The sequence below is a fragment of the Bos javanicus genome, chromosome 21 (assembly GCF_032452875.1).
Source record: "Bos javanicus breed banteng chromosome 21, ARS-OSU_banteng_1.0, whole genome shotgun sequence".
NCBI classification, from domain to species: Eukaryota; Metazoa; Chordata; class Mammalia; order Artiodactyla; family Bovidae; genus Bos; species Bos javanicus.
The window spans coordinates 32,128,817-32,152,500 of NC_083888.1; the positions used below are offsets into that span (position 1 = coordinate 32,128,817).

Here is a 23,684-nt window from a genome sequence, read left to right on the forward strand (position 1 = left end):
TGAGCTATCTAGAAGTGCTCTGAGATTACAGGAGAAGCCATCATGAAGCAAGTATTCAAGATTGCTCACAGAAAGTTTTACCCCTGTGGGTAATTCATGGTTTTCACTTCTACACTGCAGAGAGCAATATGGGTTCTCCGACTATACACATTACCACATCATTCCATTTATCAAGGAAAAAAGAAAAAAAAAGACGTTGTGGCTGAATAAAAGTCAAGAGGTAGGCCCCAACACAGAATCCTCAAGGCAATCCCAATTCAGGTGAAAAGCTGATGACAACACCATACAATGACCCAAAATCAGACTTTCATATATAATCTTACCATATTTAACAGACACAGAGAAAAATGTATTGAGTTTTCTATAACAAGGCCAACAGAAATGAAATCATAGTTTTCCTTTAGCTCCTTTCCTATCCCCTCAACGCCAGCCTTCCAGTAACTCCATTCCATAGCTCTCCGATTCCTAAACGAGGATCTTAAAAACACAGCGGACTGCAAAAAAGTAACATTTAATGGTGGGAGGGCTCCTCTTTCCTGTTGCTCTCAGCAGTCTTTCATGTAGTCAAAGGGCGAAAAAAAAAAAAAGAAATCAAGCTCTCAGACGGATGGTGCAGGCGATTGGGAGAGGGTAGAAAAGGGGCTCAGACGGCAAGTCCTCATCGTGGGGGGAAAGAAAAGTTACAAGAATGAACGAATCAAAGGGCAAAGGAGATACAAGACTGACCTCACGAACCACTCAAAACCCCCAAATAACCAAGCAAACCCGCACGTTAGGGGGGCTCACAAACCGCAGAGCGAAGTGAGCAGGCAAAGAGCCACCGGGTTTCGCCCTGGCGCTGTTGGCCAGGCTGCGCCGGATCCTCGGGTTTGGAGGTGGATGGGGATGTCCCTGCAGACTTCGCAGGAACGAGAGGCGTCCTTCCTGCCCTAGCCTCACCGCGTACACCTCCTCCAGGCTTCACTTTCCCCAGCAGCCTTCCAGCTGCGCTCGGGGGCGTCCCCCGCCGCCAGGTCCCAACTTTCCCTCCTCTGGGGGGCGCCGAGCCACCGGGGCCGCCGCCACCGCAGCCAGCGAGGGAGGGGGCGGGAGCGGGGGAGGCAGGGGGCGCGAGGCGCCGACGGGCCCCAGGGACGGCGGGGCGCGGGGGTGGCCGTGGCCGGAGAGCCCGCGCCGGGCCAGAGGCACAAGCCGCCTAAGCCCCCGCGGCGGCGCCACCCAGACCCTGCGCCGCCCCGCCCGGATTCCCCCAGGTCATCCCCCTTACCCGTCGGCGACCCTGGTCCCACAAGCCGGCGCGAGAGGACAGAAGGGATCGAAGGGGACGCGGACAACCCTGCCCCCGTTACCTGAGGGGCTCACACGCCGTCGCGGTGACCACCTTCGCCGACCGTCCCGTACCCTTCCTGGTGACCGCCGGCGCCGCCGCCGAGCAACTGACACTGACTAACAACAACTAACTAACTACTAGCCGCCGCCGAGTCCACCGCGCGCTCCCGGCCGCCCGCCGCCCGCCCGGCCCACCAGCCAGCCCGCCTCCTCCTAGCCTTGCGCGCCGCCTCTCCGCGCGCGCACTCGCCGCCGCGCTCCTGGAGCGAACACGCGCGCGCGCGCACACCGGCTCTCTCCCAGTCCCGCCTCAGCCCCGCGGGAGGAGTCACCGTGAGGCCCCACCTCTCGCGTTCCTACCTCCCGGGAGAGACCTAGAGCACGTCTGATTGGCCGAGGGGGCGTGGCCAAGGGAAGAGGGAGGGACAACCAGGACCTTCGTCTGGCGTGAAGGGAAATTTTAGTTCAATTACGTTTAAGCGGAAAAGGGGAACGAAGTACTGGCTCATTTGGAGCCTCAGGCCCCTAGGTCAGCCTACCATCGAATACAGAATATGTATCTTCAAGGACTCCAGCACACAGTAATCACCAATTTAAGCCCAATATTTCTGCAGGCCTTAATTTTAAAAACTACAACTCCCAGAAACCTCCGCGAAAATAAGTCTCACCTTACGTAATCACGTAGTCCTTCGCCGCCTTTGAACAAAATAATCCCTTCATTTTTCTGAAGGTATGGGGAATAATATTTCATTTTTCTCCTCACTGGAAAAATTTTAAATGCAACGATTAAAGAAGTTACCTATGGAAGGCAGTTGAGAAATTAGGTAAAGGGAAAGAAAAGACATTAATATAAAGTACTGCGGAGGAATTTTTGTCAAGCTGTGAGACGACGGAGTGAGAAGAGTGAAGGCGGTTGAGAGGGGCTCAGGGAATTGTCCTGTGTGCCAGGGACTTTCTTTAGGCCTCGGGCCCCTGTCTACCCCTATCGTCAGCAGGTCAGTAAGCAAGGCGAGCTTGCGGGTGGCCACAGTGGAGGTACCCTTTACCCCTTGAAGATCACCCCTCTTTTGCTATTACTGGTTTGCCTCAGTTTGAGGCCGACTGAATGGGGGCGCCTCACTTCCGGTTGGGGGAGGGGAGGAAGGCCCTCCTGGGGGAGGGGGGGAACATAACTCACTTCCTGTGGGGGTAGGGTGATAGGTTGGGGTGTCCAACCCATTTCCCGTGCCGGCGAGAGCTTGAAAAGGTGATGCTTGGTGCCATATGCATAGACAGTATCTTAAAGCTTTGGGATTGTGTCTTATGTGAAAAAATTAGGTTATTCCAGTTGTGCTGATCACCAGATTCCAGTCAGAATTTATGTGAGTTTTGATTCCATGTGTAAGGTGAAAATTTTTTCCCCAATAGAATTTTCTTAATGCATTTTTCAAAGAATTCGAAACGTCTTGTTAAAATTTTCTACCCATCTGACTGAGCAAGATGACATGCTTTCCGGTGTGACTCATGAATTGCCCACCCTGCTCCCCGACTCAAGTCCAACCTTGACTTAAGAGTATGGTATAGCGGTATTCTTTGCCTTGACGTGCCACAGAAACTCTATAGCTCTTCTTAAAGAGGTTGTTTATTACAGGACTCGATATTTTACGTAAACTATGAAGCATTTTCACAAGAGTGAAAATATACCCAATTAACAGATGTTACCCTAACTGATGTGATTGGTGTCTTAAATCCTTAGACCTGTTGCTTTTAGGGTGCAGGTTCTGCCCTGTGCCTGAAAACAACTTCCTCAGCTTTAAAAATCGATTTAATTAAATTACAAAGGGGGGAAATGTACTACAGTGCGACTTTCACAGATGTTTCATGTAAGTTACATATAAGAATTTTTAAAGCTGAGGAAGTTGTTTTCAGGCAGAGGACAGAACCTGTAAGAGACGTGGGTCCCATCCCTGAGTCAGGAAGATCCCCTGGAGTAGGAAATGGCAAACCACTCCAGTATTCTTGCCTGGGAAATCCCATGAACAGAGAAGTCTGGGCAGGCCAGGGTCCATGGGGTCGCAGAGAGTCTAACACACCTGAGCGATTTAGCATGCATATGCATGCACACGCACCCAGCATCGATATAAAAATGGTGTCTACACTTTGTGGTTTTAAGGCATGGTGCACGGATCCTGAAATTCAGCTCAGATTTTAAGTAGGGGGGAAATTTGGCTCATAAAGGACAAAAAATATGTACCAAAATGTTCTATTTTCCTATATTCTCGGTGTTTTGTAAGAAACTACTTGTTAAGTAATAAACACTTACCAGTTTGATTTCTTGGCTTGTTTTCAAGTACCACAATACTTAGTGGGTGGTGAGGGTACTGAAAGGATCAATCTATTTGGTGATTATAAAATCTCAACAGCATTAGTAATTTTAGAATATCTATCAAGTGAACTGTAATGTCTTTCAAGAATATTTAAAAGAATAAAGCTTTTGTATTTTTTTTCCTTTAGGGTTCTCACCTAATCTACCCTCAGAATTTGCAATTGTTTTGATTCTAGTTCTTTTCAAAAGCTTTTTGTTTAGAGTTTATTAGAAAATCTGATTTACACTAAAATGTTCAAACAACTGTAAAACTTAAATGTCACAATAAGGAAAAAGATATGTTTTGACCTTTTATAGACATAAAGACAAAAAAGCTAAGACCCAAAAATCAGTGAATTACCTTTTCAAGGACTACAGAGTTTCTGCAAAAGCTGAAAAGACAGGACCTATTTATGTCTGTGTTACTATTAATAAAAGGTTAGGAACATGTAGACTGCCTCAAGCAAGTATTAATTAATTGATTAGAAAAACATGTTCATTATCTTCTGTTAGTGTACTATAGAAGAAAATATTATATGAGACTCCTGACAAACTATTAAACTACAGCATTAAGAACTATTGAAGTGAGTAAAACTTGTGGAATTAGATGAAATAGAGAAAAAGTAAGTTAAAATATTGATTGAAATACAGTAGTAGTGCCTTTAGGAAACTATCTTTGGAAAGCAAAGGAGTTTTTAAAATTGGTCTTTATACCATTCCATGGAAGAAATGCAGTATAATAGAAATAAGAAAAATTGTTGCAGCTGAGAGACTTGAGCAACTTAAAGAATTGTCTGTTCAGAAGAAAGCAATTTATAAAGCACATATCTGAAAGAAGATGTTTTGTGATAAGTGGCAGTTATTCATTGGTTCCATCAAAGAAGAAATATTAGAAAACCTTGTGGAAAATAGAGGGAAGTTCATGGAACCTGCTTTTATTCTCTTTAAAAGTGTTTTTGTAGAGTAGTTTGCTGTCTTCCAAAGGCTTTTTTTTTTCCCTTACAGTTCTTTGTTGCAGTTTTCTTTGCATGTTCTAATAGAAACATTATCAAAATTAGAAAAATAAAGACTTTTGTAGGTGTATTCTGTGGCTTCTTTAAGTAAATGAATTTCATTCCATTACTTGCCATCAAGAAAAAAGAGATTGTCCATTTTTTCATAATATTTAGATTAGATAACCATTTTCTTTTTCAAAAAGCAGTCATTAGATATACTGCTCATAGCAGTTTGAAATAAAACAGTAGGTCAAAATTCTGGATTCTGTCTCACTGAAGTTTAATTATCCAGGAAGAGCTAGATGCTATCTCTAATGCAAAAGGATCTTTTCATTCTTTTGTCTACCTTTCTTTGTAAAATCATGCTCTTGTTTTACAACTATTGCTTTTGGTATATTTGTTGTTTTGATAGTTCCTTGTTTTTGCCATTGAGTTGAAAAGGAATATGCTAATAACATGAATGGTCCTTAAACCTGCTGTTCTGCTGTCATCTCAGGGCCATCAAGAGTATTCAAATGAGAATACCCCTTTCATGACCTTTCATTATTTCAAGAAAAGTTTATTGAGTGCTTACTATGTAATAGTCTCTGTTTTAGGATCTTGAAATACATCAGTGAATACACACAAATATCCATATTCTCTTGGAGTATCAGTTCAGTTCAGTCATGTCTGACTCTTTGTGACCCCATGAACCGCAGCATGCCAGGCCTCCCTATCCATCACCAACTCCCGGAGTCCACCCAAACGCATGTCCATTGAGTCGATGATGCCATCCAACCATCTTATCCTCTGTCGTCCCCTTCTCCTCCTGCCTTCACTTTTCCAGCATCAGGGTCTTTTCCAATGAGTCAGCTCTTCACATCAGGTGGCCAAAGGATTGGAGTTTCAGCTTCAGCATCAGTCCTTCCAATGAACACCCAGGACTGATCTCCTTTAAGATGGACAGGTTGGATCTCCTTGCAGTGCAAGGGACTCCTCAAGAGTCTTCTCCAACACCACAGTTCAAAAGCATCAATTCTTCGGAACTCAGCTTTCTTCACAGTCCAACTCTCACATCCATATATGACCACTGGAAAAACCATAGCCTTGACTAGACGGACTTTTGTTGGCAAAGTAATGTCTTTGCTTTTTAATATGCTGTCTAGATTAGTCATAACTTTCCTTCCAAGGAGTAAGCCTCTTTTAATTTCATGGCTGCAGTCACCATCTGCAGTGATTTTGGAGCCCAGAAAAATAAAGTCTGACACTGTTTCCACTGTTTCCCCATCTATTTCCCATGAAGTGATGGGACTGGATGCCATGATCTTCGTTTTCTGAATGTTGAGCTTTAAGCCAACTTTTTCACTCTCCACTTTCACTTTCATCAAGAGGCTTTTTAGTTCTTCTTCACTTTCTTCCAAAGGGTGGTGTCATCTGCATATCTGAGGTTATTGATATTTCTCCTGGCAATCTTGATTCCTGCTTGTGCTTCCTCCAGCCCAACGTTTCTCATGATGTACTCTGCATAGAAGTTAAATAAGCAGGGTGACAATATACAGCCTTGACGTACTCTTTTTCTTATTTGGAACCAGTCTGTTGTTCCATGTCCACTTACATCTGTTGCTTCCTGACCTGCATACAGGTTTCTCAAGAGGCAGGTATACTCCAAATCAAAACTGGAATTTTGCTCCCTTGATATTCCTAAATAAGCTCTGTAGTGTGATCATTGTTCAAACTGAATCAAGAAACAGCCCTAAACTTGATCTCTTTCGGTCTTGATCTCTAAGCATTCTAAACCCAGTCTTTAATATTTCAGTTGAATTTTTCTCCAGACCAGTAAAAGTCCCTGTGTTAAATATTCAACCCTTTTCATCGATGCATGCATCACAACCCTACCATTCTAACCTCCTTTGTGTGGTACAAACAAAAGTGAACAGTGGGGAAAATAGGGGATCAGATAGGCCTGGGTTCAAAAGTGATGTCTACATTTTACTAGCTGAGCTTCTTACTAGCTTGGTAACCTTGAACAATTTATTTAAGCTCTCTGAGCCTCACTTGTCAGAAACCTAAATGGGGTTATTTTATGTAAATCACCTGGCAGAATGCCTGTTGTTAGGAGCTTAAAAAACAGTGAAAGTGTTTGTCGCTCAGCCGCGTCTAACTCTTTGTCACCCCATGGACTGTAGCCCACCAGGCTTCTCTGTCCATGGAATTCTCCAGGCAAAAATACTGGAGTGGGTAGCCATTCCCTTCTCCAGAGAATCTTCCTGACCCAGGGATTGAACCCAGGTCTCCTGCATTGCAGAGTCTTTATGTCTGAGCCACCAGACATGGGAAGCCCATTAGGAGCTTAATGAATGCTATTATTTTACCCCCCGGTTTGCTTCATTCTAGCTATTGGGATATGCCTGCATGACTGTTGTAAGCCTTATTCCCAGAAGTATGGGGATGCGGTGCTAGGATTATTCAAATTCAGCCTTTCCCAATCTGAGTAATCTAAGCATGCCCACTTAGCTGTCAAGATTTTACTTTTTGTTCTTTGCAGAAGAAATCACTAATTTCCGTGATTATTTTAGATAATAAACAGAAGAGTTTCTAGAAAAAGTTAAAGAATCACTAATTTGAATTGTTAAAGGAAGACTTTTTGAATCAGTCTTCTAAACCTATTTAAATATTAAGCCTAACATTCAGGAGTCTTCTCTTGTTACCCATCTACACATTCCCAACTAAATTGGTCTCTGGGGCGGGGGAGGCGGGGGAGGTGGATGTATCTTGTACCCAACCTTTTCTATCTTGGTTCATACTATTCATTCTCTGTGTGAAACCTTTGTCTTTTCCTAGGAAAATCCTTATCTATCTATCAGAATGCCACTTTCTTTGGCCCTTTCTCAAGTACCACCTTCAGCTTCAAAAATTATTTTCTGATGTCTGTCCTCTAGTACTTCTGTTTTCCCAACTATATGTGCTGTGTCTGTTGACCCTTCAGAGCATTTTGTACTTTTCTTGCGGCATTTAAAATCCAGTATGACTGATATTGTTGTTGTGTATTTCTGTTGTTGTTATTGTTGTCAGGCGAGTGTATACTCCTCGCTTCTGTCTCGTTGCAACAAAGATTTGGAGTGACGGACATTAAAGCCCTCGGCATGTCACAGCTCTCGGGTCTTGGGCAGACCAGACCGTGTTATAGCTCTTAGACAAATCAGTGTTACAGCTCCGTGTTACAGCTCTATTTTATTTAGATAATAACAGGAAAATCCATCCTCAAGGCATGAGGGCATGTCAACACAAAGACGCAAAGAGAAGCGCGTCCCAGCGCGTGGGGGAGAGAGCGAGAAAGTGCGCAAGCGGGAGAGAGAGAGACCCCCAGCCCTTTGGCTCCTCTTTTTATACATTTTTCCTCCCCTTGGGCCTACCCTATGTAAATTGGGCTGGCCAGAAGTGTTGTTTGTTCTACCTGAGGTCCTCACTCTGGTCCTCAGACATTCCTTTGTTCTATTTTTGCGGGCTTTTCCCTTCCTTGTCTTTTAGCCACCACCATTCTGGACTCCTGTTTCCTATTCTACCTACCTAACATTCCCCCTTAAGAGATGGAAGGCCCAATTCTTTGGGAATAGGGGTGTCGAGATCTTTCTGGCTACTTCCTGCTGAACTGGGATGGCAAGGGGTATTGGGCCTCCCCCTCTTGCTAGTCTCAGGCCTCAGAGTCCTTATAGCGATGTCCATCTAAGGGTGAGTGATATTTTCCGTGGTCAGCTGTAGTTTTATGTCTTTGTTGAACTGGCACTGCATGTTGTAGCTTGTTGACCTGGGTAGGGACAAAACAGATTAGACAATTGACACTACATGGAACAATCATAAGCAGCATCAATATGGCATAACAAGGACTAGTGGGGCATTAGCCAATTCCAAATTCACATCGCCAGGATGGCTTAAGTCCCTCCTTGTTCAGGAATCAGAAGATCTATCTCCTGTCTGTTTTGGAGTACAATCTTTGTCAAGCTTTGTTGGCTCTTTAGAGCTCTCCTGAGAAATCTTATCCCCAGAAACCAGATTTTGGGGGTGCTCATTAGAATGGCACTCATTGATAGTCCTGAATAGGTATCTGAGATCTCCCAGGGGCTCACAGGTGTATCAAGTGTCCTCTTCTGTTTTCTTCCACAGCTTAACTCATGAGTAGTGAATCCAGGAGTCTTGTCCTGGTACCTTGACTGCTGTGGGGGTAGAAAGTATTACAGAGTAGGGGCCCTTCCATGTGGGCTGAAGTTGAGCCTTTGGGGACCCATCTTTCCAGACTTTAATTAGGACTTGAGTCCCTGGAGCATATAGTGGTGACTCCTTAGAATCTTTTGGGTCCTGTTCATACCCCACAAGTGTATATCCTGTTGGAATTGCCCAATGGCCATGGTGTAAGACTGGAGGGTCTGAACCTCTGGATCTAGGAAGAGGTCATTGAGATAAACAAAAGGTCTCCCATATAGCATCTCATAAGGACTAAGACCAACCTGTTCCTTAGGGGCAGTGTGGGTGCGGAGGAGAGCTATTGGTAAAGCCTCTTTCCATCCCAGGGAGGTCTCCTGGGTTATCTTTTTTATCACTGATTTTAAGAATTGGTTGGCTCTTTCTACTTTTCCTGAAGACTGAGGCCTCCAGGCACAATGGAAATAATAAGTAATGCCCAGTGCTTTCGAGACCCCTTGGGTGACCTTAGAAGTAAATGATGTCCCATTGTCACTTTGTAATGACCTGGGCAGACCAAATCTTGGAATGATTTCATGGAGCAGTTCTTTTTACCACCTCCTCAGCCTTCTCAGTCCGGGTAGGAAAGCCTTCAGTCCATCCTGTGAATGTATTTATCATGACTAATGGGTATTTATACCCTTGAGAAACTAGCATCTGGGTGAAGTCCATCTGCCAGTCCTCTCCTGGGTAGGCCCCACGTTGATGGACGGGCTGGGCCAGCTGGGGTCTTCGAGCTCCTTGGGAGTTGTTTACTTGGCAAGTGGGACAAGAGGAGACCACTTGTCTTATAGTTGTTTGGAAGCCTGTTCCTCTGAAGGACCTTTCTAGTCATCTTTGGAGGGCCTTTTCTCCTACATGAGTGGTGGCATGTAAGGAGTTAACCAACTTCCATTGGAGGTTTCCAGGCATAAAAAGGAGTCCCTTCTTTTGGAACCACCCCACATGATCTTCTTGAAAGCCCTCACTCTTAGCTTTAAGAGTCTTACCTTCAGTATATGAAGGAGTTTCTGGCAAATTATCTGTGGAACTAAGGTGGCAACCCCTATTAGGTCATTGTTCTGTACTGCTGCTCTCTTAGCTGCCTGATCAGCTGCTTGGTTCCCTTGTGCCACTTCCGTGCTCCCTTTTTGGTGTCTTTTACAGTGGGAGACTGAAACCTCAGTAGGCAGATGGACTGCCTCCAAGAGTCTAAGAATTTGATCACCATATTTGATTGGGGACCCTCGGGTGGTCAAGTGGCCCCTTTCTTTCCAGATAGCAGCATGTGCATGTAGCACCAGAAAGGCATACTTGGGAGTCAGTGTAAATGGCTACTCTTCTTCCTTTTCCCAGCTCTAAAGCTCAAGTCAGGGCTATGAGCTCAGCTAATTGGGCTGAAGTACCTGGTGGCAGAGGTTTAGCCTCTATGATCTCAAAATTGGAGACTACTGCATATCTGGCTCTTTTTTCCATCCAAGACAAAGCTGCTTCCATCAGTGTATCAGATTTCCTCAGGATTGGTCAGAAGATCTTCTGACAGTCCTGCTCGGGCTTTTGTCCAGTGGTCCAAGGTTTCTAGACAAGAGTGAAAGGGGAGAGAGCCCTCGGGGGTAGGCAGGAGGGTGGCTGGGTTAAGAACCTCGCAAGGGGATATAGTGAGGCCTGGATTTTCCATCAGCATTACTTGATATCTGAGGATTCTTTGATCAGACATCCATATATGGTCTTTCCCATTTAGGAGTTGTTTTACTTGGTGGCTGGTAAAAATAGTTTGCCCCCAAAGGAGAGTTTTAAAGCATCTTCTATCATGATTGCAATAGCTGCAAGATTTCAAAGGCAGGGGGGCCAGCCTCGTGTGGTTGGATCAAGCCTCTTGGATAAGTAAGCTACAGGCTGGGGCTCAGATCCCAACCTTTGAGTTAATACTCCCAAGGCTGTTCCATCTCTTTCATGGACATAAAGTTGGAATGCTTTTTCTGGGTCTGGCAACCTCAAGGCAGGTGCCTGAGTTAAGGCTTATTTTAGTGTAGCCTCTGCCTTCTTTTGAGGAGTTCGCCACATCAGTTTGATTGAATCTTATCATCCCTTTAAGCTTTCATATTAAGGGCTGGGCAATTGGACCATAGTTGGGTATTCAGATTCTACAATACCCAGTTAGCCCCAGGAAAGCTCACAATTGTTTTCGAGTCGTGGGGGAGGGCAACAAGAGGATTCCTTGTACCCAATCAGAAGATAGCCTCCTGGACCCATGTGTAATCTGAACTCCCAGGTAAGTGACCTTTGTTTTGACCATCTGTGCCTTAACATGGGAGACTTTATATTCCCTTTCTGCCAAAAAGTTTAGAACCTGAATTGCATGTTGTTGGGCATTTTTCTCATCTGGAGAGAAGATTTGTAGGTCATCCACGTATTGTAATATTTTCCCATTAGGTCCTAGGTCCAGATCTAGGAGATCCTGGCTAAGGGCCTGTCTAAACAGGTGGGGGCTATCTCTGAACCTCTGAGGTAGTACTGTCCAAGTCATCTGTTGGTGTTTTTCTCCTGGGGCCTTCCACTCAAAGACAAAAAGATACTGGGATTCTCTAGCCAGTGGTATGCAAAAAAAATGCATCTTTGCGATCCAAGACTGTAAACCACTTGGCACTGGGTGGGATTTCTCCCAAGATTACATAGGGATTGGATACTGTGGGATGGAGGGGGACTACAGCTTCATTTATGATCCTGAGATCTTGAACCATTCACCAGGTTCTGTCCTTTTTCTTTACTGAGAGGATTGGGGTGTTACATGGCAAACTGGTGGGGACCAATAGCCCACAAACAAAGAATTTATTTATTAAAGGCTGTAGTCCCTCCTGAGCCTCTCTCCTGAGGGGATATTGTTTCTGGTTAGGAAACCGAGTGGGATCTCAGAGGACAATGATGACCAGTTCAACTTGGTGGGCTTGTCCAGGAGTTCCCTGGTCCCACACCTGGGGGTTAATTTTGTCTTCCCATAGTTTTTGGTCCCTCTCTATTGGAGAAGGTGTAATGGGTTCTTCAGTAGTAACCAGGAGCTGTAGAACTCTAGGGGTTGAAAAGCTTAGGACCTAGGACCATCACAAGGATGGTCCCCAGTTTAGTGAGTGTATCTCTTCCCATTAAGGGAGTAGGACACTCAGGGACCACCAGAAACTGGTGGGAAAATATTTGTCCATCCCAGCAACAAAGAAGTGCTCGGGTGAATCTTTTAGTAGTTGTTTTTCCTGTAGCATGCAAAATGGTACAGGTTTGGGAGGAGAAGGCTCCGGAATAGGAGATCAAGACAGAGTAGGTAGGCCCTGTGTCAACCAAGAAATTCTCAGACCTATCTGCCACATCCAGTTGCACCCTTGGCTCCAGCCCCGTGATGGTTATCTGTGGCAGGTGGGATGGCTGGAGTGGGCCACTTCAGTCCTGTTGAACCATCATAAGGGTAGGTTTGGCGCTTGACCTTGAGGCTCTTGGGTCCCAAGGGCAGAGTGCCGCCCTATGTCCCAGTTGATGGCATTTGTAGCAAGCCATTTTAGGAGACTTGTCACAGTTTGGACACTCTTTGGTCCAATGACCCGCCTGTCTACAGATTAGGCATTTGCCTAGTGCCTTGTCCTTCAAGGACTCGGGGTTTGCCATAGGGCTTCTCTGGAGGGTGGCCAGCATCTGGGCATGCCTTGTCTCTTTCCTTCTCTCCCTCTCTTGGGCCTTGGCCTTCTTCTCCTGTTCTCTGTTATAAAAGGTGTTGGTGGCTGTCTGGACCATCTCATCTAAAGAGGAAGCAGGGTACTGCTGCTGTAGCTGTTGTAACTTAATTCTGATATCCGGTGCACATTGGGACAGGAATTTGTCCTTTAAAATCACCTGTCCCTAGTAAGAGTCTAAGTCCAGATTGGTAAACTTTTGGAGGGCCTCTTTTAGCTTTTCCAGAAAGGCAATGGGGTTCTCATTGGGCTCCTGAGTTATTGCTGAGACTGGGCACAGTCCCACAAGTAATAGGCTTCCTTCTGTTTCCATGGGTGGACTTTCTTAGGGGTGAGTCTTTCTGAAGCTTATCCTACCCAGTACTGTTGCAACCTGAGAGCCAGGCGTCCCCGGGTCAGGGTGCAGATCCCGAGGCAGGCTAAGGCATGACAGCCTCCAAGAGATCGAATCCCCGGGCCGGTCAAGGTGTGACAGCCTCCCGAGAATTGGGTCCCTGGACAGGTCGAGACGTGACGACCTCCTGGGACCCCTGAACTGGTGGATCCCCAAGCAGGTTGAGGCGTGACAACCTTTCAAGGACCAGATCCCTAGGCAGGTCAAGGCAGGTTGACCTCCTGGGACCCCTGGACTGGAGTTGGGCATCCCCAAGATCTCCAGCGTGACCAGTGCTGGTTGGGATTAAGGGGTTGTAATCTTAACTCATTGCTGGTTTGTCCACCGTGGATGGAAATAGATATCATGATGTAAAGCAATCCAAGCCTGTGCCCTGAGACTGGGAAACAGTGTAACAGTCATAAGCCTTATCTTCTTACTCTAAGGGATTGTAAATCACTGATTTCTTTCCCTAGTCCTCCATAAGAGCAGGTTAGGGTGTCTCCAATGGTAAACATTTCGTTGTCATAGACCCACTTTAGTTAATAACAGAAAGAGTGACAAAGGAGTGGGTTATCTGGCCCTGTTAGGGACATTAAGGTATTTTAATAGTAGGCTGGGTGGAGCAATGTTGCCTACAAGGGGGCAGGGTCCTGATTGTAGGAGTTGGTAATTGGCTTAAGAACAAATTTGTTTAGAGGCAACAGACCAAGTGTTCCATAAAAGTGGAGTGAAGATTTGATCCAGGGGTATATTTGTAACTTTAGGAGAAGGTTGGTAAGGGTTTGGGCCCAAACGGCCCAGGGCTAACTCCCAAAGTGGCACACATTATCCCTGGAAGCCCAATTGCCTTTGAAGGGATGCCAACTGATGGACTTCTAGCAGGCACTGTGTGCCTGTCGCCCGCCCTAGCGGGTTCACTGAGAGATGTCGATGTTGAACATGTTGTAGGAAACATGGAAGATGAAGGGCAGAGGGATTGGATATTATACAGTATTTCCCTCCCCAGGGCCAGCTGTTTTCTGGTTGTCCCTCCATAGGATTGTAGAGGTGACACTGTGGGCCCGAATCGGGCTGAGGAAAAGAGCGTGAAACAGGAGGGAAGGGTGCAGAGCACAACCTTTGAAAGAATGACAGCACAAGGGCATAACGTAAACCGATTAAAATCAATCGGGTCCAAGATGACAAGTCAAATTCAAGTAAACCTTAATCCCCAATCTGTAGCCAAAAGACACACCCAGAGGTGGCAGGACAGCTCTAAGGCACTGTCAGAAGACAGAGGAGTGGGTGGTTCCCCAATGGCTGGTAAGATCCTCCCACTCATTAGCATATGAATTCACCCCGCTCGCAAAACCTAGCCAGGCCACATTCCATGGCCCATACCCTGTAGAGTGGGCGCTTCTCTCTGAATCCTAACAAATCTACCTCTTACCTATAGCTTTGTCTCTCACTGAATTTCTGCAATGAGACATCAGAGCCCGAGCTTCATTAGAAAGTCCTGAAGCCAGGCATCCTGGGTTTTGGTCCGGCTCAAGTCCCAGGAGAGAGAGCTGAAGGACAGGAGGAAAAAGCAATGGGAAAAACGTGCCAATGAATCCCCTTCATAGCCTGCCGGAAAATTTGCTAAATATCTGACTGGTGCTCACAGTTTTCATTGGCCTAATCCTTGGTACAAAGAAGAGTAAGGACAGAAGAACCCCACTGGCTTGGGTAACAGCTACTGGGGCTCAGCAGATAGTGCCTTTGGAACATGCTAAGGAGTAGCCCCTCCAGAGTCCCGGGATTGTGCCCACTTCCGCCCACCTGTTTGCAGGGGGGGGGGGGGGGGGTTGTGGTTCGAGGAAACAAGAAACGAGAAATTGTAAAAGAATTAAGATTTCATTAGGCATATGTCCCTCCAGCCATAGGAGCAAGGATCTCCTGCCTTAACCAGAGGTCTTCTGGAATCTGAGACTGAGCCTCGTGAGCTTTCTGCTGAGTTCGTTTTTTACTGTCCTGGTTTCCAGCAGTATGGGCCTCTTGTCACTTTCCTTGCGCTGGGTTTTCTTGTTCCGCTGGGCTCCTGCTGTGCTTGGCCTCTTCCTTGCGGTTCTGAGGTTGTTACAGCCGGGTTAAATCCGAGTCACAGCACCATAGGTGTCAGGCGAGTGTATACTCCTCGGTTCTGTCTAGTTGCAACAAAGATTTGGAGTGACGGACATTAAAGCCCTCAGCATGTCACAGCTCTCGGGTCTTGGGCAGACCAGACCGTGTTATAGCTCTTAGACAAATCAGTGTTACAACTCCGTGTTACAGCTCTATTTTATTTAGATAATAACAGGAAAATCCATCCTCTAGGCGTGAGGGCATGTCGACCCAAAAATGGGAAGAGAAGAGCGCCCCAGCGTGCGGGGGAGAGTGAGAGAGAAAGTGCACGCCTGTGGGGGTGTCAGGGGCGGGCAGTGGAGAGACCCCTGGCCCTTTGGCTCCTCTTTTTATATGTTTTCTCTCCCCCTGGGCCTGCCCTATGTAAATTGGGCTGGCCAGGAATGTTGTTTGTTCTACCTGAGGTCCTCACTCTGGTCCTCGGACCTTCCTTTGTTCTATTTTCGCAGGCTTTTCCCTTCCTTGTCTTTTAGCCACCACCATTCTGGACTCCTGTTTCCTATTCTAACCACCTAACATTGTCATATGTAGAGTTCATGAATGGTTATAAAAGTTTGCAGGCTATACGATATTACTGTCTGTGTCTACTGTCCTACCTGGCCATGCACATCATAAGTATTCAGTAAATATTTGTGGAGTTGAATTGGCAATTGGGGTAGATGAAACTGATCAATAACTTTTGTCCACTACTTATACCCATTGTTTAATATATATATATTAATATATATTATATATATGTTTATATATACATCAATAATCTTATAGCTATATGATGAGACCTATGAGAACTCAATTTAATTGGAAAGAACCTATCCTCAATTTAATTGGAAAGAACTAAGTTGTAATTAATATGTACAGATTTTGAAGACTGAAGGTGTTTCAGTGAAGGTGGGGTGTGGACTCATTGTAGAGTAGCTTGCATTTTGAGAGATATCCCAGGCTGTCTGAACTCAGAAACAGAATAGATTTAGATATCAAGAGATGCTTACCTTGCAATTCCACTCCTAGTTATATACCCAAGAGAATTAGAAATGGGTTCACATCTTTCCCCCAGATGTTCCTAGCAGCATTTATTTGTAAGAGCCAAAAAATAGAAACAAAACCAAATGTTTATCAATTGATGAATAAATAAGCAAAATGCAATGTAGTCATACAGTGGACTATTATTCATCAATGAAAAGGAATGGAGCATTGGTACATGCTATAAAATGGATGAATCTTTAAAATATTACACTATAGGGAAAGAAGCTAGACACAAAAAGCCACATATGATTCCATTTATATGCAATGTCTAAAACAGGCAAAACCATAGAGACAGAAAGTTAATATATTAGTGTGCCAGGAACTGCGGATGGAGAATGACTGCTAATGTGTATGGAGTTTCTTTGAGGGAATGATGAAAATGTTCTGTGATGGTTGCACAACATAACCATGATACTAAAATACCTTGTATACAAATATATTGGGCCAGCCTGAAAGTTGGTTCAGATTTTCCAGTAAGATGATACAGAAAAACCAGAATGAGCTTTTTTGGCAAACCCAATACTAAACCACTGAACTGTATACTGAAGGGGTGAATTTTATGGGATGTGAATTATACCTTTAAAGAGAGGGATATACCTAAACTTGAAGATTCTGGATTTTGGGATGGGACTAGAACAAAGAAGTAGTAGTGAAAGTTGCTCAGTTGTGTCCAACTCTTTGCAACCCCTCTGTCCATGGAATTCTCCAGGCAAGACTACTGGAGTGGGTAGCCATTCCCTTCTCCAGGGGGTCTTCCCAACCCAGGGACTGAACTTGGTTCTCCTGCATTGCAGTCAGATTCTTTACTTTCTGAGCCACTAGGATTATAAGGATGTGATAATTCTCATATTCTAGAGGGAAATGTAAGTGTCTAGGTGCAGATCAGGTGAGGATGGATAGGTTTCTGGCTATCATGTTTCTTATGAAGCAGGCAGTGAGGTGAATGGTTAGACTAGAAGGGTGTTGACAAGGGAGAACAGCATTTTAGGAACTTAAAGGAAGCTTCAGATTTTTTTCTTGATAGGGTCAAGGATGTGGTACGTGGTCATCCTGGTTTCAGTGTGAAGGTCAGCTTAGTTCAGAGGGGGAAAGTATCATAGGGAGTCTGATAGCAATCAACAATGAAGTTACTGGAGAAGATAGGAGAACAGAGACTCGACAGAAATATTAGAATTTGATTCTAAAACTATCCCTATATGATGAAAAACAGTTAAATCATAGTGGAAAGGAACCAAGGGCAATGATTTGGAGAAGTTGGTACATATGAAGGTATTCATTTGAAGAAATGCTTGAGTACCTTTTATGTGCCAGGCACTATTAAATAAAACCATAGTTGTTTTCTTTATTTGAATTATTTTTTTAGAATAAGATCTTAGGAGTGAAATTGTTCATATTCAGAGTATGAGTATTTATAGTTCTTGATACAGTAGGCTGTATTATTTCTCTAAAAAGTTATACTAATTTTTGATGTCACTAATTTTTGATATACAAGTGTGTTGTCTTAACCACAATTTCACCAGCAAAAATTCTTGGCTAATTGGATAGGCATAAAATTATTCTTCTCTTTGATTATTGCTTCCATTATAGTGTTTCTTTATTATGGAATTGTCATCTGTGGGAGCATGAAGGAATTCAAAGCCTTTATATTTGCTCCCTCATCTGGTATAGCTTCCTTAAAGAATATGGATTTTTAAGGACCCTAGGAATCAAACCAGCCCCTAATTTGAATTAGCTCAAAACTACTGTTACTCAGTGGTGTTCTGCTTATTTCTTAAATGGTATTCACATTTAAACCAAATTTAGCTATAATTCCAATTCGCATTCAACTAACTTAATTCTCATAATTTGGTGTTTTAGGTATTAACCAACTTCATGTTGCATATGAGAAGATAGAGGCTAGTTCACTTGCCCAGGGTCACTTGACCTGTAAGTGAAAGAGACAGGATTTGAATGCAGCCACTTATTATTCTCAAAATCTGTGATCTCCTAGAGTCATTACTAAAATTTACTGGGGGCTAATAGAAACTGGAAATGAAATTTGAAAGGGAACTTGGCCAATCAAGCACTTACTTACATATGTATGTAATGAAGCAGTTAGCAGAAAAGGTTTTTTTCATTTTATTTGTTTATTGGCCCTCAAAGAGGCCCAGAGTAACTTTTGAAATAATAACTTCAAAATTGATAACAAGGTTAGTGAGATACTCAAAAGCATAGTACATGATAGCAAAGGAAGAGAGTTTTTTTCATTTTTATTCAGTATGATATGCTTACTAGACAGATTTAGGATCAGGAATATAAAACGAGATGCCATGTTCAAATGCTCAGCTTTAATCAGATAAAATACTCCAACATATAGATAAGGCAATTAAGGCTCAGAATTACATACCAAATACAGTGACACAGTGGACCCTAGAATATCAGCCACCTGCTTCCTAGTACACTTTGCTAAATTGACTGAACTAAGTAGAAACAACAATCTCTGTGCTTGTTTTGTAATTTATAATTTTTATAATTTAATATGCTATCCTTAAAAGAGATAATTTCTTTGTGTATTTTAAAACAATAATAATAAAGATCCACACACCAAATTCCTAAATATTTAGTGATAGATTAGAATAAGACGTGATACTAAAGACCAGGTTGAACCCTAGTGTATCAGATAGTCTATCTGTAAGTTATACCCAAACAATATTTATCTGTATCCCAGATGAGTATTTGGAATTTTCAACAAAGCCCAGCCCTTTTTTTCTATTCCTAATCTTTTAAGTGAAACTAATACCCCTGCATCCCCCAAAATGGTATCCAGATACTCCACTTTCATTTCTTAGCCTCAAAATTTATATTTCCTTTCTCATGCCATCTCCACACTTCCTTCATTCCTGTACTTCATAACTTTAATTCCTATTCTCTGAACACAAACCTTGCATTTTTATTGCCAGTGATACCACAATTACTTCAGCTCTTTGCAAAAGCAATATAGCTATTGTGTCAGCAATAATAATAGGTTCACAGTCTTGAGCCAAATTTCCACTGATAGGATTTTATTCTGAGAAAATACTTCAAATAAAGAAAATAGTGAAAGGGACAAAATGTTAATGGCACTGATATCTATACTGTTTTTAAAAACTGGAAACCTTCTAGATACCCAAAAATAGAATAATGGTTAAGCAAATTATTACCTATTCATTCAATAGGCTATTAGACATTAATTTTTCACAATAGCTTCTTTTAAAATATGTTAAAAGATGCTCTAAGAATGTTTATGCCAAAATGAAAAAAAGGAGAAATCAAGAAAAAATAGAAAATTTTATGTGATTCATGTATTTCTGAAGCATTTGTATTTTCTGTGTCATAATAACTGACATTCATTGAGCATATACTGGTATCAGGCACAATACTAAAGCAATATTACAGAAGTATTGAGTAATTAGTAAGAAACCTGCTTTAAAGTCAGATCCTAGCTCCATCACTTACTAGTATGTGATCTTAAAAAAGAAACTGGAGATAGTAACTATATCTACATTAAGTTATTTAATCTATATAAAGTGTCTGGCACATTGCATGCCCTCATTAAAGTGTTTTTGTTAGTAGACATTTTATAGACATTTTAATCTTCACATCCTCACAACATTTATGAGATGGTGTTATTTTCATTTACATAAGAGAAAATTGAAGCTCAGAATGTTTAAATACTTGAGTCAAATAACTTGCCAAGGTCACACAGCTAATATGCAGTAGATTTTTGATTGAGAGCCCATGCTATGACTTCTGCTCCTTGAGCTGAGGTTCTAGGTTGCTGCAGATTAATGCTTTTGCTGAGAACAACATGAGAGAACAAATTTTTTAAAAAGAATAATGAAAGCATCAGAGACCTACTGAGGCAGCCATCAAAATCATGAAGCCAAGGGAACTTCAAAGAAGCACACTTATGTTCTATGCTTCTCTTTTCCTGTTCAAGAATTTGCTTAATGTATAGTACAGAACAAGAACCTGTGAAACTGAGCAGAGGATTTCTGCTATAAGCAGAGAAGCCAGTATTCTCATGGGGCTGAGTACATAAAAATTGGAGTTTAGTGATCCCCAGTGGCCAAGACTGAGGGGTCAAGATCTTAGTAGGGAAGGGAAGCATCTAGAAGTGATTTTGTGAAGAGCAGAAGCTAGCAAGCTAACCCCTAAAAAGAAAGAGTGAAATTTTTTTTCATCTCATGATGTTGACAAGCAAGCATTAAAATTCTGGTCCCTCCAAGGAAGAAAGGACCTGTAAAACAGCCCAGGCTCTCAAATAGTATTCCCTATGGGGTCACACACAGTCGGACACGACTGAAGCGACTTAGCAGCAGCAGCAGCAGAGGACTACACCCTCTATACATAATAGACTACAAGAATAACTAGAAATAAGGAAGAATATTTCATAATTATGGAAGAGTCATCCTACCAGGGAAAATGTGAGAATATAAATCTGTATATATCTAATTCTAGTAATATAGCTTCAAAAAATATTTTTTCAAGTTCACATGGGACTTGTAACAAAATAGATCTTATGATAGACCATAAAGCAAGTCTTAACAAATTTCATCCAGACTGTTATCTGAACATAGTTTGATTCAGTAAGAAATGGATTATAAAATAGTAGCTAGCAAACTCCCCCCAAAATACATTTCTGAATGACCCACTAGATCAAAAAATAAAGCACAATTAGAACGTATTCTCAAGAGAATAGTAATGAAAATACAATATATCAAAATACATGTGAATGTGCTATACTTGATGGGAAAAAAGCTATACTTGATGGGAAAATTTATAGCCCTATATGCCTATATTAAAAGAGAAAAAACTCAAAAACTAGTGATCTAAATATCATTTTCAGGAAATCCAGAAAAGAATAGCAAATTAAACCCAAAGTAAGTAGAAGAAGGGAATTATTTAAAAGTAGCAATTAATTAAACAGAAAACAAGTACACAATAGGAAATATCTGCAAAGCCAAGAGGTTGGTCTTTGAAAAGGTCAGTAAAATGTATAGACCTCTAGCAATACCAATCAGGAAAAGTATACACTCAATATTAAACTCTTGATCTTTTTCCTAATTCTACATCTCCAGTATTCCTATTTCTATAAATCTCATCTCTGTATATATCTGCTGATAGCTCAGTTGGACATCTTGGTATCATTCTTGAGAGTTCTCACTACCACACACGCACATCATGCAGACCACTACAAAATTCTCTTAACTCTACCTCCTAAATATATCAAATCTACTCTATATGATACATCTTCACAGCCATATCTTGTTTTAAGCCACCATCATGCTGTGGTAGACTGTTGCAGTGACTTCCCAACAGTAACTTCCTAGATTCATTGTTACTATTTGTCAGTCCATTCTTTACATAGAAGTTAGAATGATCCTTTGAAAAGCATAAATATCATATCATGCTGCTCCTTGGAATTCCTAAAAGCCTTGCTCTTACATTGGTGAAAACCCAAATGTTTAAGATAATCCCACATCTGTGCAGGATTGGCTTATCCTTGCTGCGCTCTCCTGATCACTTTACTCCAGCCCCCTCTAGCCTTCTTTCACTTCTGCCAAAGCACCAAGTTCTCACTCAAGTCCTAGTTCCTCAGTGTGGAATGTACCTACTTAACATTCAGTTCTCACTTTACTTCTTCAGAGTGGTCCTCTGTCTAAGTGACATCTCCCACTGCTTTTCTATAGCATTCTGTTCTTTCCCTTCCTAGCAGTTTTCACAATTTAAAATTATATGTGCTTAATCTTTTACCTCACACCATAATTTTTGTGAAAGCAGAGACTGTTCACTGTTGTAGTCCTGGTGTCTTAACTAAGTGCCTGGTATATGTTACACATTTGGTAAATACAAGATGAATGAGAAAAGATAGCATGCCACCTCAGGCAAACTCTACAGGTCAGGAACCGTTTCATAGGTGTGCCCTGTACCCTAGGAGCATGGAGGGATTATTTATTTTCTCTGGTTTAATACTTTATTTCTTCAGAATTACTCTCAGAGAAAGGCACCATGTAATCATTGTAATGCCTGGAGACAGTTTCTGATGATCAGCCTGTCCTCTCAGTGATGTATATTTTATGTGCTAAGCTAAACTCGCAGTTGTGGGCAGATTTCATTTAAGCCCCCACAGAGGAATACACCTGCCTGCATTTCTTAGGTCGGAGCTCTTGGAAACTGTTGGCAGAGTATTCTTGGTGGCAGTCTTGGCTAAACAACTTGTCTTTTCTAGAATTCCTTTTTTTTTTTTTTTTAACATTAGAGCCCTACAAAGGAAAGGTGGTCTGATTACATTTGCTTACTGCAGAGATTGACAGCATTGTTTGTATAAAGGTTATTAGCTATTTTAGGCATGTAAATATGCCATATGCTACCACAGTAAGTATATGACATGCCTTTTAATCACAATAAAGCAAAAATGGCCACATTTCACAATACGAATGTCTTCATACATGTTTTATAAGATATACAGAGCTATTGTGATTTGCTATTACAAAGTATTCTACATTTTCTTAGCTTGTGTTTTTTCCTTCATCTTAAACCTAATTTTTAATTAAAAATTTAATTGTTTTAAGCTAATTTCTGTAAAATGAAATATTTAATTGTGTGTTTGATATAACATTATAAGTCCAACAATTGTTTTTTTCTTTTTTCAAAAATATATCTATTTTTAAGAAGTCCAACAATTTGTAAGAGCTTTTGGCCACTAGAATTTCTTGAAACACATGAAAAAAATGTTTACTAGCAATTTTAGGCATAAATTTCATTTCAAAAGAAAATGTTTTATATACCTGAAACTAACTCACCACTGTAAGTCAACTATAGTTTAAAAAAAAATGTTTCAGGGACTTTTATTTCTTAATGTATAGTAAATGAAGTATTCTTATTTATTTCTAAAGTCTTAGTACCATACTCAGAATTCTCCCATAAACTGAAAAAAGCGTGATGAATGTTCCTTATGCATTCTGGCAGGTTCAGGGCGATGATGGGGAAAGGGAGTAAAACAAGAAGAATGAGAATTTTGAGTGCCTGGTTTCTCACATCATCATATTACTATTGCTATTATTAATTTTGCCTTTAACAAAATTATTCTTAATGCAATACTTTTTAAAAGCCTCATCTAGTTATTGATATTTGTGGATTTACTAGACATTCATAGCTGTTCTCAGGTCGATTGGGAGTTTATAAGTCATAAGAATGTATAAATGTCTGCTGACAGGTATGACTAAGTAAGTTTGTGAATTTCGTAATCCTCTGGTTGCTATTGCAGGTTCTTTCTTTGGTTTTTGAAATGTAAATCACTGACTCTAGAGCTAGTGAAAAAATACGAGGAATATTGAAATTCTTTCTGTAGTACTATAGCAGTGTGTAAATATGGTGCATTCTGGGTATAGAAGTGGTGAGGAGCCTTTAAGTACAGGGAACTCTGCCATATGTGAAAACAGTCTTCTCCAGCTAATTGCCAATTTAGAGACTATATTAAATAAATGTAGTAGAGTAGTTTTTATGTTTATTTCTTGAAAGGGGAAAGAGCAGCTTTATTTTGC

At 42.1% G+C, this 23,684-nt stretch overlaps 2 protein-coding genes across 16 annotated transcripts in view; one reads left to right on the top strand and one right to left on the bottom strand.

The window, feature by feature from the left end:
• PEAK1 (pseudopodium enriched atypical kinase 1) overlaps positions 1–1,438 on the bottom strand; it is a 313,439-nt gene extending 312,001 nt beyond the window's left edge. For 10 of the 14 annotated variants that reach the window (XM_061394757.1, XM_061394739.1, XM_061394745.1 and 7 more), the window contains exon 1: positions 1,350–1,438. The gene's annotated coding sequence lies outside the window, so the exon portion shown is untranslated. The remainder of the gene's footprint in view (positions 1–1,349) is intronic. The other 4 variants (XM_061394749.1, XM_061394751.1, XM_061394750.1 and 1 more) reach the window with 2 other exon arrangements.
• A 360-nt stretch (positions 1,439–1,798) lies between these two features.
• The window catches only part of HMG20A (high mobility group 20A), a 76,410-nt gene continuing 54,524 nt past the window's right edge, over positions 1,799–23,684 (top strand). Inside the window, exon 1 of one of the 2 annotated variants that reach the window (XM_061394760.1) lies at positions 1,799–2,059. The gene's annotated coding sequence lies outside the window, so the exon portion shown is untranslated. Of the gene's footprint in view, positions 2,325–23,684 lie in introns of both variants that reach the window. The other variant, XM_061394759.1, reaches the window with a different exon arrangement.